The following is an 18,611-nucleotide window of genomic DNA, read 5'->3' as shown; positions in this document are numbered from 1 at the left end:
AGATCCCACCTATACAGAAACCATGAGCCCATATAGAAGAAATTAACCCTATATTCTATGGCAAATTATGATTATTGTCAGGCATATACATATATTAATGGTGGTCAATAGTCATCTTTCCCCTATAAATATGGACTGACATGAGTTGGGCCTAAAATGCTGATTCCACGTGGAGGGTCCAAGGGATCAGAATGTACATAAACGGTACCATAAACACAGGATTTTGAACCAATCAAACATGCAATTCTTCTAAACGTTATCTGTATGGTCTGACATGGTAGTGTAAGTTTCTTTGTTCGCCTGTTCGCGGGTAGCAATAAAGACTCTTATCATACTTGACCTGGTCTTCTCGATTCCTCAAGGTCTGTTCGTTTCGTTGAAGTATAAGCAGCTGTTACTCAGAGATAGCAGAACAAGATGTGTGCAAATATACAGGTATGCAAATATACAGGTGTGCAATGAACAGGTGCAATAATACAGTTTGATAAGCAGCTCAAGCTAAAGTTTAAATGAATATTCTTCTGTCCTTCTGCAAGCGTTCTTAAATCTGTCCTTTCGGCAGCTTAGCTGTCGTAGCGTCCCACCTAAAACACTCTTTTGTTTACTCAAAAGGGGTGGAGGAGGATGTAGGAGGTGGAGGAGGATGTAGGAGGCGGTGGAGGATGGAGGAGGCGGTGGAGGAGGTGGAGGAGGTGGAGGAGGATGTAGGAGGAGGATGTAGGAGGAGGAGGTGGAGGAGGAGGAGGAGGAGGTGGAGGAGGCGGTGGAGGTGGTGGAGGAGGAGTAGGAGGAGGATGTAGAGGAGGAGGAGGAGGTGGAGGTGGTGGAGGAGGTGGAGGAGGAGGAGGTGGAGGAGGAGGTGGAGGTGGAGGAGGAGGATGTAGGAGGAGGAGGAGGTGGAGGAGGTGGAGGAGGATGTAGGAGGTGGAGGAGGTGTAGGAGGATGTAGGAGGAGGAGGTGGAGGAGGAGGAGGAGGAGGCGGTGGAGGAGGTGGAGGATAATTGAGAGTTTCCCGCCTGCCTCTCTCGGCCCCTGTGTCCGTCCCGAGGGCGGCCTGCAGTACAAACAGTGAACTGGTTACTATGACAACCAAGAGGTCTCAGTCTCTCGGGGTCTTCATAACAACATGTCTTATGCACATTAAAGGTGGTGCTGCCGATGTTATTGTAGGGAGGTGGTGGTTGGTGATGATGTGAGTGGAGGGAAGTGGTGGTGATGATGGGGGTGGAGGGAGGTGGTGGTGGTGGTGTGGGTGGAGGGAGGTGGTGGTGGTGGTGTGGGCGGAGGAAGGTGGTGCTGGTGATGTGAGCAGTGCTGGTCCTGGTGGTGGAGGGCTTGATCCCAGAGGGCTGTCCTAAAGTTCTCCCTCTGTGTGTGTGTGTGTGTGTGTGTGTGTGTGTGTGTGTGTGTGTGTGTGTGTGTGTGTGTGTGTGTGTGTGTGTGTGTGTGTGTGTGTGTGTGTCTCTCTCTCTCTGAGGAAACAGGGCTATAGGCGCCACACACAGGAACCTAATGACTTCCTCCAAAACACAGAACACCAAGGGGGCGAGAGAGAGGGAGAGAAAGAGAGAGAGAGAAAGAGAAAGAGAAAGAGAAAGAGAGAGAGAGAGAGAGAGAGAGAGAGAGAGAGAGAGGTGCCGGCGAGCCACAGGACAGAGGGGAAGAAATAGAAGACTAGATAAATTCGATAGAACCCTTCCACTTCCAGTAGCTGACTTCCTGCCAGAAATCAATGCAGACTGAAGCCAGGACCGGAGAATAAAGACCCACTCTACAGGAGATTCCACTTACACACACCCATACACGGGCACACACACAAAGACACACACACGTACCCTGGCACATCCACACACTCACACACAATCACACAGACGCACACACACACACACACACACACACACCCATGGGGATACAAACATACACGAACACGTATACTCACATACAGGTGAACTTATGTGTGTGTACATGTGTATGTGTTTCTGCGCGTTTGTGTGTGTGTGTGCGTGCGTGCGTGCGTGCGTGCGTGCGCGTGTGCGTGTGTGTGTTTGAAAAGCGTGATGACACCCCAAAGGACAATGCACAGGAAAACCTCATGTTCTGTTTTTATTTTTTTATTTGATGACCTATTTCATTGGCGAGGAGATAAGGCAGGATTACCCACCCTGCTGAGACACCAGGGGAGGCTGCTCCCAGCCAGGGGCCACTGGATCAATACATGACAACCACCATGGGAATGGGGGGGGGGGGGGGAGAGAGAGAGAGAGAGAGAGAGAGAGAGAGAGAGAGAGAGAGAGAGAGAGAGAGATGGAGGAGGGATAGATGGAGAGGGAGAGAGGGAGAGGGAGAGAGGATGAGAAAGAGGAGGGATAGATGGAGAGGGAGGAAGATTAAGAGGCAAGGAGAATAGGTGCCTTTGTGTGTGCTCGTTTGTGTGTGGGCATTTTCGTGTGCGTGTGTGTGTGTGTGTGTGTGTGTAGCTGTGTGTGTGTGTGTGTGTGTGTGTGTGTGTGTGTGTGTGTGTGTGTGTGTGTGTGTGTGTGTGTGTGTGTGTGTGTGTGTGTGTGTGTGTGTGTCTGGGTGTGTATGGCTCATTGAGTGTGAGTGTGTCTGTGTCAGTGTGTGTATGTGTGTTTGTGCGTGTGTGTGTGTGTCTTTGTCTCGCTCTGTGTGTGTGTGTGTCTTGTGTGAGTGTGTGTGTGTGGGGCAGACCATGATAAAAGGTGACTGTATTCCCCATGTTGTGCAACGGTGAGCGGGGGGGCGGTGCCGAGTCATTACAGTCGCCCCCGGAAACCATTGATCAAACTTGTCAGAATCCGGCGATCGCCTCTCTGTGTGGCATCAATTGGTGTGCACGTCTTTATCTCCTCGGTGTGTGCGTGTGTGTGTGTGTGTATGTGCGTGCACTCTTGTGTCTGCATGTGTGAGTGTGTGTATGTGGGTTGGTGTGTGTGAGTGTGTGTCTGTGTGTCTGTGTGTCTGTGTGTGTGTGTGTGTGTGTGTGTGTGTGTGTGTGTATGTGGTGTGTGTGTGTGTATGTGTATGTGTATGTGTACGTGGTGTGTGTGTGTGTGTGTACGTGGTGTGTGTGTGTGTGTGTGTGTGTGTGTGTGTGTGTGTGTGTGTGTGTGTGTGTGTGTGTGTGTGTGTGTGTGTGTGTGTGTGTGTGTGTGAGGTAAGGTCGGCATGCTCTCTGCTCTAATAAGTTAATTGGTCGAGGCCAATAGAATCATACAGCCTAATGGATCGGAAACATTAGGTCAATTAGTGCATAGAACATGTCATCATCATCCCCATGGCCTAAGGCCCCTCGTGGTCATCTTGCTTCATTCTTGGTCGCGTTCATAACCAAGATGGCCACTAGGTGAATATAGAACCTCCGGGCTGCCTGCACAATCACACACAACGCGCATACGCACACACACACACACACACACACACACACACACACACACACACACACACACACACACACACACACACACACACACACACACACACACACACACACACACACACACGCAAACCACTAAACGTGTCTGTTCATTTCCTTCATATGTGGCTTTACTGTATGTAAATGTATCTTTATACAAATCTATTACTGTACGTATTTTATGTAGAAGCAAATGAATTACTCAAACAAATATGCACAGAAAAACATATGTATACACACACACACACACACACACACACACACACACACACACACACACACACACACACACACACACACACACACACACACACACACACACACATAATAACAACAACCAAAACACTCCAAGGTTCGCTGGGTGAAATGGGATTAGGGGCGCCTTGCAGTAATCCTGTTTGTTTGGTTGTGCTGCTCTTCAACCGCTGCGATTCCACCACCAGGAACCTCTCCCCAAACCCCAATCTGTCAATATTCCTTAAGACTGAGACTGAGCCCGCGTGGGCACCACCACGTGGCACACAAAACATATCAAGAGTATTAGGGTGATCTGGGTGATGGCGCGCTCGCAAACACATTAGGCTTCCTCTAAAATTAACTTTGGAACGCAGGGCTCCGTCTGTGCTGCCGTACCACGGTTGTGCGCACGTCGACACACGGAAGCCAACATGCGCGGAAAGTGTCAATAAATAATACAAGTTTTCTAGTGCACTAGGCAGTGGCGCATGCTTTTATCCAAAGCGAGAGCGTAAAAATCCATATTTGAGTGCTGAACCGCAACCGAATGTAACGAGTCAGCCCGACGTGAGAGGAAGCTGTAGGGGCGGAAACCGACGGCGCTCCAATCACAGCTGTACCATTGACCCCCGTGTGCGGCTTAGGATGGTTCAAATTTATCAAACCAACTCGCCAAGGGTTCCCATCATTGGTTGTTGTTAACAATGAGGGAAACTAACTAGGTGAAACAAATATAGGCTTTCATAGTGTCATGAAGGACGTTGTATGAATGCATTGTTTCGACTTGTCTCGTGTGGGCGGAGGGACCTAAGGGAGGAGCGGGTTGCGTTAATTAATCGGTCGAACCGGGTCCCTGATGGGTGTGAAGGAGCAGGAACTTGGGAACGGAGATAGAGAATAAAAGAAGAGCACGGTGACGAATGAGTTGATTGGGGAAGTAACGTGTTGTTGCTAACGCAGAGCTGCACTCAATGTTTGGGGTGGTGGCCGTTCGCATGCTATTAGGGCTGCCGTGTGTGTGTGTGTGTGTGTGTGTGTGTGTGTGTGTGTGTGTGTGTGTGTGTGTGTGTGTGTGTGTGTGTGTGTGTGTGTGTGTGTGTGTGTGTGTGTGTGTGTGTGTGTGTGTGTGTGTGTGTGACCTGTTTTATACCAATCTAACCATTTCATGATTGGGTTGGGAGGGTTGTAATGATGAACTTGATCCTTATGTGGCCTAGTCTGACGGCGTCATTGGTGTGACTTGTTAACTGGCATTGTGAACGTGTGCAGTGCCCTATATGGGGGTGGTGTGTATGGCTTTGACTTATGGTGTGTGCGATAGCTTTTGTATTGCCTGATTATTCTGGGGTTCCCTGTGTGCTTATTCATTTTAGCGGACAACATTGGGGTTTAGGACTTCATGACCCAGTCTGACATGTTTGGTAGCTGCAGGAATTGTATTAAATAATGATTATTGTTTCTACATGTGTGGTGTTGCCTGGGTTTTAGGCCATATTCCTCAAGCTGCAACAATCTGACCATACATTCTAGGTTCATTACAATATTGAGTATCTGATCTTGGTTGGTGTTTTTGTAATGGTGTGACATTTTGACCTGAACTACTGTAACTAAAAAAGAAAACTCCCTCCTAAGTTTTTAGGAGGGAGGGAGACGTCAAAGTCTCCTTTAAATTGTTGTTGCCATCGTTTGCTTCCATGAACAGCATCAATGCCTGTTCTGATCAATGATCTGATCAAGGATCTGATCAAGGATCTAATCAATGATCTGATCAATGATCAGAGAGCGAAACAAAAGAGCAGATTGACGAGAGAGGGGATTTCAGGGAGATGATGAATAGCACACACTGATTAATGATGAATCGTCTGTTACATATTAAGATAAGAAGGGTGAGGGGAAGCTTCTCTTGATTTGGAGCCAAATACTTCATTTAGTTTCTTAAATTAAAAAGGAATTAGGGATCATCCAAACAAACCAAGAACTAGACCTACAAGTACCTTTGTTGGAAATGAATGCGGAGTAGGTCTTGACCAGAACTGTTTTATAAATTAAAATGTTGCAGTTAGAAGACCAAGAAAAACATTAATGAAAGTTCAATGTCAGTCAGTCGAGCCTTCACCATTTGGTGATGGAACCCAGTTGACGCAAATAGAACCAATTTCGACGCAGCAAGCCAGGCGATAAAAAGGTAATATCTGCACTACAGCGACATCTGGTGGCGGAAAAAAACTCTAATAGCGCAGTCCTACAGCGTTTAAGTTCATGCAGAATATATGTGTGTGTGTGTGTGTGTGTGTGTGTGTGTGTGTGTGTGTGTGTGTGTGTGTGTGTGTGTGTGTGTGTGTGTGTGTGTGTGTGTGTGTGTGTGTGTGTGTGTGTGTGTGTGTGTGTGTGTGTGTGTGTGTGTGTGTGTGTGTGTGTGTGTGTGTGTGTGTGTGCTGGAAGAAATTAACCATTACTTTTTATTAAAACTACGATTATTATCAGGCCTATCTATCATATAAATACATTAATAGTGGAAAGCAGCTAAATCACTCGTACGTTGATAGAACAGAGAGTGCAGAGGACAGAGACCCCTTCAGACTCACAAAACGGGGGCTGAATCACAGGGAGGGACCGCTGAAAACTCCTTGTTGTTCACCACCATGGACTGATGGTGTCTGACTGGTATCATGTAAAGGTGGAATTAAGATATTAACACTTTACTGTTCCCCATTTACTGAAGTTACAAAGTAGCAGGTCCAACTCACAACCCCTCCATCACGTCACACTGGGAGGTGCTGTGTGTATTGTGATATAGAACGTCGCCGGTCATTATCGAAAATATGGCCCTTCAGGGCGAAGTTCCTACTCTGTCAGACTCTTCACCATATAGAAAAGAAACTTGGGATTGTTTCTATTCAAGTTGATGATACTGGAAAAGTAGGCGTTCCTGGCAGTAGTGAGCGCACCCTTATAGGTGAGCAGACTGTTGTGCCATGCAGGATGAAATATCTCAAGTTTAGTCGAGTGCCATTTGCGTTCAAGGATTCTGCAGCTTCGCTTCAGGGTGCCCGTTTCTGCATTAAACCAGGGAGCTGGTTTTTTCAATGATTGTTTTTTAATTACAAGCGGAACAACTGAATCAATGGCAGCAGACAAGGCATTGTTGAGGTCATCAGTAAGGAACTCCACCGAACCCCTATAGTTACAAAGAGGAGCAAGTGAGTGGGGTAACTTATCTGCCATAACTGTAATGGTTGCAGGGGTGATGCGACGACAGCTGAAAGTGGCCTGCTGATCCTCGCAGGGGCAGGATACCACCACCTGGAAAGTGAGCAAAAAATGGTCTGATAAAGCTGAGGTGTAGAGAGAGACCATTAGGTCTGAAATGTCTACAACGCGGGTCAAAACCAGCTCTGCCGTGTTTTCCACCTATGGAACTGAGCAGCAGAACGCGAGCACCTCATCTATCACACCTATTCTTTGGTTTAAATTAGGCTTAGAATTAGATATCAATGCTACTCCACCACCTTTCTTTACTTCTCTAGATACTTGTGCGCTAACGTAATCGGGGGGAGTAGCATCGTTTAGGACTAGAAACTCATCTGGTTTAACCAGGTTTCACAAAGGCCCAATATGTCGATCTGATTATCAACAATTAGATCCAGGAACAAGAGCGCTTTAGATGAAAGCGACCGTACATTCATGAAACCTATTCTGAGTGCTTCCATTATATTATTCTCAGAGGGAGTCCGGTTAACACTCGGTCAGTGGGATAGCGAGTTTTCGACATACTGGTCGCTGCACTCGCCAGCGGGTTTTACACTTTGAGACATTGCGAGGCTTCACCACCGTACACATAGTGTACACCGTACATAGTGTAGCAGGCCAGTGGTTGTGGGGTTTCCACGCCACCAAGTTGAATAGATATTACGACACAACACACAGAGAGCAGTTCAAAGGGATGAATTATTTATAGGGTAAATCGGTAACACCAGGGGAAAAGGGTAATCCGAAGTCCGTAGTCCGTAGTCCGTGTCCGGGTCTCTCACACTCTTAGCCGTACCGAGCTACCAGGCGATCACACAGAACCTGCCTGCTCTCTAGCCCTAGCCCTAACTCTCGCTTGTGGTAGCCTGCTCCCCTCTTTATCAGAAAGCACTCTATCTTAATGGCATTCAGGCCTGCCTCGTTAATGGGAGGAATTCCATACATGGGCTGGGGGTGGAGCCAGCTGGTTGCCAGGCCTACCACTCCCCTCACTCCTCCCTGGCATCTGCCACAATAGGTACAGCGTTAATTCCAGAGGGAGTCCGGTTAACACTCTGCTCTGAAAGGGTTGGTGCAATAGATACATCAACCTGATAAGCTGGTTCAGCTAACCCACCTGCTGTTCTAGACTGTGCAACGTAAACTATCATGTTGCTAGCAGGTTTGCTAAACTCCTGCAACCCAGCGTGCTGTGAGTGGATGAGTCACGCCTGGCTAAGACATCTATCTATGTTTTTTTACATAAATGAGGCGCCTGACCCAGTAGGGTGTAGACCGTGAAATAATCGATGCTGACACATCTTTCTGGCGAAGTCACAAACAGAGTTGGGGAGAGAAGCCAAAAAATGTACTCAAGTAAAAGTACTGTTACTTTAAGACTATAAATACTTAAGTTGAAGTAAAAGTATTCATAAAAAGAATTACTCAATAAGGGTAAAAAGGTATGCAGTGAAAAGGCTACTCAAGTACTCAAGAGTACAAGTAGTGAGTTTCTTCTATTTTGGAAATATACAGACCAACACAAGCGGTACTAAATAGACACGAACAACATATAAAACAGCAATGTTCAAATACAAATGTTTAATTTAAATACAATTTTAATCTAAATAAAACAATAAATGTCTTTAAATACTACTAAATACTATAATAAATTAATTATTTGCAAAATAAATACATCAACCTTTAAATAAAATTATAATAAATTAGGTTTTCCCAAAATTATATTAATTAAAACCAATACACTTATAACACTGTTGCAATTATTTTGCACACAAACATTCTTAAACCAATTCCTAGGTTACAATATGTCACAGGCCCTGACAAAATGATCTGGGTTGTGTTCAGCCCAAAACATGTGAAACACAAAAACTTGAAATGTAATACACATCAAAACCTGCTGGCAAACTCTGAGACCTGAGACCGCTCAGACTCTCACACACCCAGACTCAGGGCATGCAAAGTGAGTACACAGAGAACAGAAAAGGTGTGTCACAGAAGAACAGTGTCTCTGTGATTGTGAGTGTTTGTGAGTTTGTGTCAATGTGATTGTGAGTGTGTGATTGTTAGTGTGTGAGTTTGTGTGATTGAGAGATTGTCTGATTGTGAGTGTGTGTGAGTTTGTTTAATTGTTATAGTGTGAGAAGTTGTGATTGTCTCTTACAGTTTCAGAATCTGCGGTTTCTTCCATTTTCTCGACTAACCCAGATAGTCGCTAAAATCTGCATGTTTTGCTCCTGTGAACATAGCACGGCTCTTAATGCTTGCTACCCTTTCATCCTCTAACTGATGCTGTACGTCTCTCTAACAAAGCTATCTTATCTATGAGAAAGGCGGAACAAGAGCAACCGGAGTCCATGCTTGTCGTGGTTGATGCAGACGGAGCTCCAACGAGGAAACAGCAAATACAATACAGAGTATGCAGAACAGGTCGCAGATATAAATACCGAAAAAATGTTAACAAATCGACAGAGCAGGTCGACGCTAAGCATCCTGCTAACCAAACAAACCAAACCGGCTACCCGGAAGTTGCGTCCACGGCGTCACACAGGAGCCTCGAGTCAGCCTTAAAATGTTGATTCTGCTCAAAGCTAATGTACTTCACTTCCAAGTAACTGTACATTAAAAAGTATTTCTGGTCAATTTAAAAGGTTGAATCTCCTCTCCTCCTCTGTTTTTATACAGCGCGCAGGCTGTATGTGCGCAGGCTTGATGCGCTACACTTTTTTCTGTGGAGAACCAGCGCCTTTAATAATCACTACAGCGTTTCTACAGCTCGATGCGGTTTCGCAATGAATCTGTTTTTACGGAAAAAAACGCACAAAAAACGAAACCAGATCGTTTCGGCTCTGTGTGTACGGGGCCTGACTCTCTGTTCCTCAGTGAGAACCTGATTTTTTCATGAGCAAAAAATGTAAATGACAGTCTTGACAGTCTCAAAGGGCTTAAGAGGCCAAATATGTATGACTCCCTCCTGACCCAAGTCCCCACAAGGGCAAGAAAAAATCCCCTTAAGGTGCGTTCACACCAAAAGACACATTTGTCGCCCGTCGCGCTGTCGCCCAAGTTTTGTTGATTAACGTCTCTATGTTCACTTTGTATGGGATCATGTCGCCTCTTCGAGTTCGGTGTGAACGCACCTTTAATCAGCAAGGAGGAAATTTGAGAAGTTTAGGTCATTGTCTTAAGGCAGCCATAACCTGTGTGGGAACCTGCTTTCCTTTCAAATGTCGTACATACACATGATACCAGAAACCATCATTGCCTCATTGTAATGATGTTGCAACAAGGTGAACAAGATGTTCAGTGGTCCCTCCCTGTGATTCAGCCCCTGTCTTGTGAGTCTGAAGGGTTCTCTTTCCTCAGCACGCTCTGTTCTCTTAACGTACGTTTGGATCTGCCTGTCTTCACTGGCAAACACTGTGAGCTTTGCAAAATTTTGAGATGCAAGATGCTGTGTTTAGAGGTTCTGATGACACCTTGGTTGCTTGATTGGTTCCTGGTCCGTCGTAGGGGCAGACCACGTGTCCGGGGGTCCTGAGGAGTGTTGGAGTAGCAAGACGTGAACCTGTGTCTCCCTTTACAGTGTGAATGCTGTTGTGTTGAGTTCACACTATCTGACCCCTCAATATCCACTTTAAAGTTCTGTTTCTAAACAAAGACAAGCTATGCAGTATTTCCTCCTTCCTTATCGTTCATCATTCATAGCAGAAATGAATTTGAATAGATCTACAGTAGAAACAAACACACACGGGATGCTACAGTGTGTGTGTGTGTGTACGTTGTCAAGTAAGGTTGATTCATCTGTGTCCTTATGACACAGATAGGCGAGGTCCAGCCATAGAGGCCTTAAAGATAAAAGTACGTAGGAGATGTCGATTTGTTGGTGTCTTATTTAGACTAGGGGTTTTTGTCCATAAAAAGACACGCATTTAAATGTGTTTTCCACGCTTCCAATATAGCACAAATAATTTTAGTTTTAGTTTTCCATCCTTTCATTATGACACTAATAAATGTCCAACTTTAGCAACTTATTATGCTTAACCAAATGTATGAACCAATTTATATGTGTTAAACAATAAGGTATAATAATAATAATAATAATAATACTGTGTTGACCATCTAGGGTAGTTTACAGGTACACCCAGAGTTTTGAACGCACTCTATGCCTGTGGTGGCGAAATCAAATATTTCTTGTCATACTCATGTAAGGTTCAGCCAGAGTTTACTTGAGGACAACGCACGGCTCAGTTAGAGTTTACTTGAGGACAACTTACGGTTCATGTGAGGAGACACCAGCTAGGTTCCTGTGATGTCATAAGTGGTCGTATAATAATTAATTAATAATTCATTATATTTATATAGCGCTTTTCAATGACCCAAAGACGCTTACAGAAGGGGGGGACCTAACTCACCACCACCAGTGTGTAGCACCCACTTGGGTGATGCACGTCAGCCAATCTGCGCCAGAACGCTCACCACACACCAGCTTGAGGTGGAGAGTGAGGGAATTGATGAGTCAGCCAATTGTACCGGAGGATTATTAGGGGGCCAGATTGAATGAGCCTGGTTTGGGCCAGGACACCGGGGAAACCCCTACTCTTTGCGATAAGTGTCCTGGGATCTTTTATGACCACAGTGAGTCAGGACCTCGGTTTTACGTAAATCCCTACATGGTTTAGGCCCAAAATATGTAACTGATATGCTTCCACTACATAAGCCTTCTAGAACACTAAGATCTTCTGAGGCCAATCTGTTAATTATCCCCAGAGTAAACATGAAACATGGGAAAGCAGGATTTAGTTACTATTCAACAAATAGCTGGAATAAACTCCCTGAGGATTTAAGACTTGCCCCAACTCTGAGCACCTTTAAAACAAGATTGAAGACTTTTATGTTTGCTTTAGCTTTCTGCTAAATCTTAAATACTTTGCCTTTATTTTACAAAAATGCCTTTTTACCTTTCCCTTTATTTTCTATTTTTACCAGAAAAATACATGATCTGATACCAGAGAGAATGGATAAGGGTTTGAGACCAATAATCACTGAATATACGAAGAATTGTGTAGGGGTAGTTCGGAATTTTGGACATAGGGCCTGATTCCGAAGTGAGCATTGGTATTCTATATCACTGGAGACAGTTTTCAACACATTTCATTCAGTCCTTCTAGTTGCAGAGTTCGCTCGTGCTAGGCTAGCGCAAGTCAACGGGCAATGCTAGCCTGCTATTAAAAACAGTCTTACCCACTCCACAGTACACCCGAGGTAAATCAATTATAACGCCAGACTAAAAAATTTGCAGAGTATGTGGGTGGCCTGTAAATAATTAATAGGAGAACTCTGGGGGAGCATTTCAATACAGCACAAAGGTATTCGAATGATGGAAAATCACCAAATAACATCTGTTTCCCCTGAAAATCATTTTTAAATATAACAGCAACCCTCCACCTCTTTTTCCAGATCTACATGCATCAAAAAAGTTATAGTCGGGAGGAGCTGTCTCTATCAGAACGGTTGCACTGTTATTTTGTTCCAGCCATGTTTCAGTTAAAAACATAAAATCCAGTTTAGAGGTGGTAATAAAATCATTAACTAAAAATGATTTGTTATTAAGTGACCTAACATTAAGTAGACCCATCCTGATGGTGTTGTTGATAGGCTTTAAGGTTGTTTTTGGTTTGGAGGAAATATGTATGAGATTTGTGAGGTTAGCAGTGTGTCTAAGTTTCCCTTTGTTTACTCTCTTAGTGGTTACAGCAGGAATGCAAAAGTTGCCACGTTTTGACATAGGCAACCTTGGGTTCAGCAGTTTATGCGAAACGACCTTTATACTTTGTCTAAGGCTGAACCCTTTTTTGTCTCAGTAATACTCAGGACTACTATCAGTACAGGGGGCGGGGGGCTGGGGCGCCCTCCGCTTTGGTGTTATCAGCCTGTGGGAATGACCTGGCGATGCTATCATTGACACAGATGCATGTTTGATGCCTACATATTCCTGTTTCTTAAATTCAGCTGGAAAATCGCAAAGGGAGGAGACAGTGGAGCTGGAGTTGTTGTGGCTATGGGAGAGATGAGGAGGGGGGTGGCCGTTCCTCGCCAAGCCAGCATCAGCGATGGGGGAGGGCACGGTGTCCATGGTGTCGGGCAGGCTGTTGTCTCTCTTCAAGGTCTTTGGTCTGTAATGCAGAGGAGGGGGGTGGCCGTTCCTCGTCAAGCCAGCATCAGCGATTGGGGAAGGCACAGTGTTGATGGCGTCGGGTGGGCTGTTGTCTCGGTTCAAGGTCTGTGGGCTGTCTGCTATCTGTGTGTCAGATAGTGGCAGAGTAGATGTGTGGGGGAGGCTGTAGTCTCGCTTCTTCTCAACCTGTGCTCTGATTGTGGCCTGTGCGTCAGACCATGGCAAGATTGTGGCCTGTGCGTAAAGCGAGAAGAGAAGATTGTCCCTCAACAGTTTTGAGCCTAACCTGTTTGGGTGTAGGCCATCTGCTCTGAAAAGATATTTGCGCCCCCAGAATAAGTTGAAAAAAAGAAAGAAAATGTAACAACACAGACATAGTTATTGGCATCAGGTGGAATAGGCAGTTTTGAACAGATGGGTTTCGAGATGTGATTTGAAAAGTGGAAATGAAGTGATGTTTCTGAGTTTGGGTGGTAAAGCATTGCAAAGACAGGGAGTAGAGCGGCTGACAGCTCTGTGCCCCATGGTGATGAGACGAGCAGAGGGTACAGACAGGTGTACGGAGGAAGAGATTCTGAGGGAGCGGGAGGGAGTGGGTACGTGGATGAGGTCGGACAGATATGGGGGAGCAAGGTTGTGGGTGGCCTTAAATGTTAACAGGAGGACTTTGAATTTGAGACGGAACTGAACCGGGAGCCAGTGGAGCTGCTGGAGGACAGGGGTGATGTGGTGGATGGATGGGGTTCGAGTTATAATGCGGGCAGCTGAATTCTGGACCAGTTGGAGGCATGATGCCACCATAGGTTTGCAGAGAACTATATACAATATACACTTGAAAGGGGTGGGGGTGGTGGTGTGGGGTTGTGAGGGCCACCGTAACCCAGTGTCCATCCTCACGGTCAGAGGGGTTGGGGGGGTTATGAGGGCCGCTGGAACCCAGTGTCCATCCTCACGGGAAGGGGGGGTGGGGGGTTATGAGGGCCGCTGGAACCCAGTGTCCATCCTCACGGGAAGGGGGGGTGGGGGGGTTATGAGGGCCGCTGGAACCCAGTGTCCATCCTCACGGGAAGGGGGGGTGTTTGACCGAGAGAGAGACAGAGACAGAGAGTAGACAGAGACAGAGACAGAGAGAGGGGGTGGGGGACAGAGAGAGAGAGAGACAGAGACAGAGAGTAGACAGAGACAGAGACAGAGAGAGGGGGTGGGGGACAGAGAGAGAGAGAGACAGAGACAGAGAGTAGACAGAGACAGAGACAGAGAGAGGGGGTGGGGGACAGAGAGAGAGAGAGAGAGACAGAGACAGTGAGTAGACAGAGACAGAGACAGAGAGAGGGGGTGGGGGACAGAGAGAGAGAGAGAGACAGAGACAGAGAGTAGACAGAGACAGAGACAGAGAGAGGGGGTGGGGGACAGAGAGAGAGAGAGACAGAGACAGAGAGTGTCCCATCTTTGACATCTCATGCTTCTTGATTTTCTCAGACAGATGGTGCATATCTGTCACACCAGTCGATACCCAATCACAGCAACTTTTTTCCCAGTTGGTAGCGCGTCGCCCAAATTACCCTTATACACCATCCGCCCCTGGGTATAAAGGCTGGAACAAATTTCAAATTATAAATATGGACACTTTATGTTGAAAGTATAGAGAATAAGGTATGCAGGTTTCAGGGCGGTAGGACCTTCCTATCTCAAAAACTGTCTTTCCACCCCATTCTGATCCACTAGGTCTTGCAGGCAACACTTCTGAGAGGCTACGCTTTTAATTGGCAATTAAAAGGTGTGGTTAGCTTTCAAAAATATCATTCATACAAATAGAATTTCCAACTGATAAACAAAATGTGAAACATTCGACTCATTTTCAGTCACATTAATAACAATGGGCCCATTTCACTTATTATCTTTCCACATTTTTGTGTTCTTCAGTTCTTTTTTTTTTTTTACTGTGCAGAAACAAAGAAAAGGGTCAAGTGTCCCATTTCACTTGTTATATTCCCCCATTTTAGTGTTCTTCAGTTCTATTTTTTTCATTCAGTGTGAGAAATCCAATCCCTCTCAAAGTCAGGTTGAATGTCTGAGGTGGAGATGCGAAGCACTGACAGATGCTCATCAATAAGAGGAGGAGCTGTGTACCTGGATTTGGTCAACTTCATGACTGAGAATGTCTGTTCACATATGCAGGTGGATCCAAAGAGAACCAACATCTTCTGAGCATGTCTCCTCATTTAACATAATGTAGGATACCCACCTCCGTTCAGTAGGACGCCCTCTTCACTTCTCCAGAACGAAACGTATCCCGCGTTGAGTATGCTGCGATCTTTATAGCGCCATGGCTGGCACGCGGTGGGTCCCAGTGTAATTTGAGAAATGCATCCCTGCCGGCGATTTTCATTGGATTAGGAAATTATGGGCGGGACTATTTTGTCCCGCTCACGGACGCTCTGGCATCTACGGATACGAATACTTTTGCTACACATTTACCACCTAGGCGTGTTGCAAAACAACCTGCAAAAAAACCCACAGCTGAGACTTGCAGGAGCAGATTCGAGCCGTTGTAAAATGGATTTGTGCTCGCTCATTAAAATGCTGAATTAATATAGCGTTCACAGATGTGCAACTTCTGATGCATTAGTTCAAATTTGGGTTTACGAATGCACACCATTTGGGCATGTTCTCAGATTATGAAACATAGGTGTGCGAATGTGTTTTGCAATTCCAACTGCGCTGCAATAATTGTAGCAAAAGGATTTGTGCAACTGTAACACAGATTTGCGTACTCGTAGACCCTATTTTGTGTTTACAATGGTATAAAAAATATTTACGACTACAAATGTACTGTTACACATTTGTGACTTTAGAGTACACTTGCAAAATAAATATATACGACTTCAAATTTACTGTGACTTTAGTGTACGCATTCAAATTCTGCAGTTACAGGTCCTAAAGACTTTTGCTACAATAATACCTTCATACACGACGACATGCTCCCCACAAACCAAACACACAGGTTTACCCTTGACTTCAATAAAGAAAAGATTAGCAGTTTGAAAGTTCTGCATTCAGCAACCATGAAAGAGGCAATGTTGGCTCATGCCTCTTTTTGGCATCAGCCAACATTTTCACATTTTTTCCGGGTGACAAGGAAGGTCAACAGTTCAGAGGGAAGACAGGTTGTCAATCACACGCATTTCACGTGCACAGTTGACGTGCATGATTGCGTGCACTGTGAGAATAAATGGGCTTCAAAATAAAAGCAATGTGGTTTTAGTACACCCATACGGAAAATATGTTTTCTTTCTTTTTTTTTTCTTTTTTTTTTAAATTATCATGTCATCTTTCGCGGGCCGGTCAGAACCATCCCGCGGGCCGCGTTTGGCCCGCGGGCCGTACAATGCAAAGGTCTGGTATAGATGCTTGATAGTGGGCCAAGAGATAATGTGGGGCCGCGTTGCGACGAAGCGGCCGCGCGAACCCGACAAGCATGCCGCCCCGTGATTGGCGGGCCCAAACGGCCCACGAGAGGCCGCGGCCCCTCTGGCATCTGCCCGAATGCCAGTCCGTCCAGTCCGTACTGGATACCGGTTTGATATATATGTAATAACTTGAATTGAACTTTAGATGTTATGGGATAAGCAGCACAGCAGTCAGGGAGCTACTTAAAGCTATAATAAACTGTGCATTTTGTTTATTTAGGTAAAGAATTATGATAAAATGTAGGCTACATGCACAATAAAGCATAAAAAAATAAATGCTGCGTGCATTTTCTTTTCGCTCTAGGCTGAACCCCTGATGTTTCAGAAACCTCGAAACGCCGCTGCCAGAAATTAACAAAAAGCGTATCAAAATCCCAAAGTGATAGGCCGGCTACACATTACATAGAAGGCATGGTCCAATGCTGCAGGGGTTGACCTCAGATTAACTGAGCTCCCCAATTTATCAATCCAAAAAACACACCGGGAGAGGCCAGAGGCGGTCAGAGAGACGACCACAGACTAAGAAATGTTATAGGCGTGGCTGCTTTTAAACGATACCCAATATTTGCCTACGAGTAGGCCTATCAAAGAGCTTTGCCATTACGACCTCATGCATGGGTGGAGCTTGATTTCAGAAACACACGCACGCGAGCGCACACACACACACGCGCGCGTGCCCATGTACACGCTCATGCACACGCATGATCATAATAGCGCACGTAGGCTATGTTTGCCCTCTCAAGGAAGAGACAACTAACCAATCAATAGACCTCAAGATCAAGTCGCGGATGCTTCGTCTCGGTGAACTCCAGGGAGGACATTTACAAAGACACCTGGTCTGCACCGCTTTTATTTGGGATATGTTATAGCGGTAAGTAGGCTCACTAACTGCATTTGGGTAATACGTGTCCCAATTACTGAACACAGAAGAAACGATACACAGGCTAAAATCCTGAAACCTTAATGTGCTGAGACAGGGTCTAGTATAAAGTAAGCATAGGCCTACTATATACTAAACACTGTTAATACAAATATATAATCAATGTCTGAGGACAGCCGGATTCTTCTCACTCTGTCATCATATCCGTTAGGCTACTAGTTTATACAGTTTTATAAATGCTAAAGTACACTTTTAAATGTGTCCCGATAAAAACCTGAGCTGTTTCAAATGTCTAGCACAACAACGAAAGTATCTTTAGTCTTGAAAGACCATGAGATCAATTATTGAACTGGCATTAAAGGCTTGAACTTATGAATGTGTATATGGCTACTCGTATAAGTAGGTAATATTCAAATCACTATTCCATATTTGCGCTTTCTTCCATATTTGCGCTTAGCGCCCTCTACCAATCCACCTTCCCGTTTTTTTAATAGATTCCTATAGTTCTTTAATTTCGCAGGACTGTGACACATTTGAATTCGAGGGGGGTAGGGGACATGTCCTACATGTCTCCACGCAAACCGAGGGGGAGCAGCAGCAGCCCTCGAGGACAGCTTCTCTGTCAGCGGACCTGAAGGCGCTCACTGTGCGCCACAGGAGCGCACGCACCAAAACGGTTCAGACACAACCACCACAGCCCTGATAGAATGCTGAAGAATAGTCCAAGCTGTCGCAGGAACTCTTGTCTCCTAGGCCGGACTCGATGTCATAACGGGCCAATGTGGCCAAGGCGCAGCTCACAAGGAAACTGGAATAGTTGAAATGTGAATTGTGTTGAATGCTGATAAAAATAAATGAACGAATGCGGAAAAGGTTGGCCCCAAATAGCAACCTCATACAGTCCAATTCTTCTATTTTCTCAAGGCGCTGCTGCTGTTTCTCTTGGTCCTTAATGCAGCCGCGGTCTATTAGATCAAATGCCTGATTTGTTTTGAGGCAAAAACGATTCAGAGTGTATGTTGGTTAACTTAAGTTATTTGCCCATAAAGTGTGCAATTATTTATAGGCAAGGCAAGGCAACTTTATTTATATAGCACTTTTCATACACAAGGCAGACTCAAAGTGCTTCACATATAAACAGTGTCATACAATAAAATAAAATAATA

Source organism: Gadus chalcogrammus, chromosome 5 (genome assembly GCF_026213295.1).
Source record: "Gadus chalcogrammus isolate NIFS_2021 chromosome 5, NIFS_Gcha_1.0, whole genome shotgun sequence".
Lineage (NCBI taxonomy): Eukaryota > Metazoa > Chordata > Actinopteri > Gadiformes > Gadidae > Gadus > Gadus chalcogrammus.
This window is presented reverse-complemented; position numbering follows the sequence as displayed.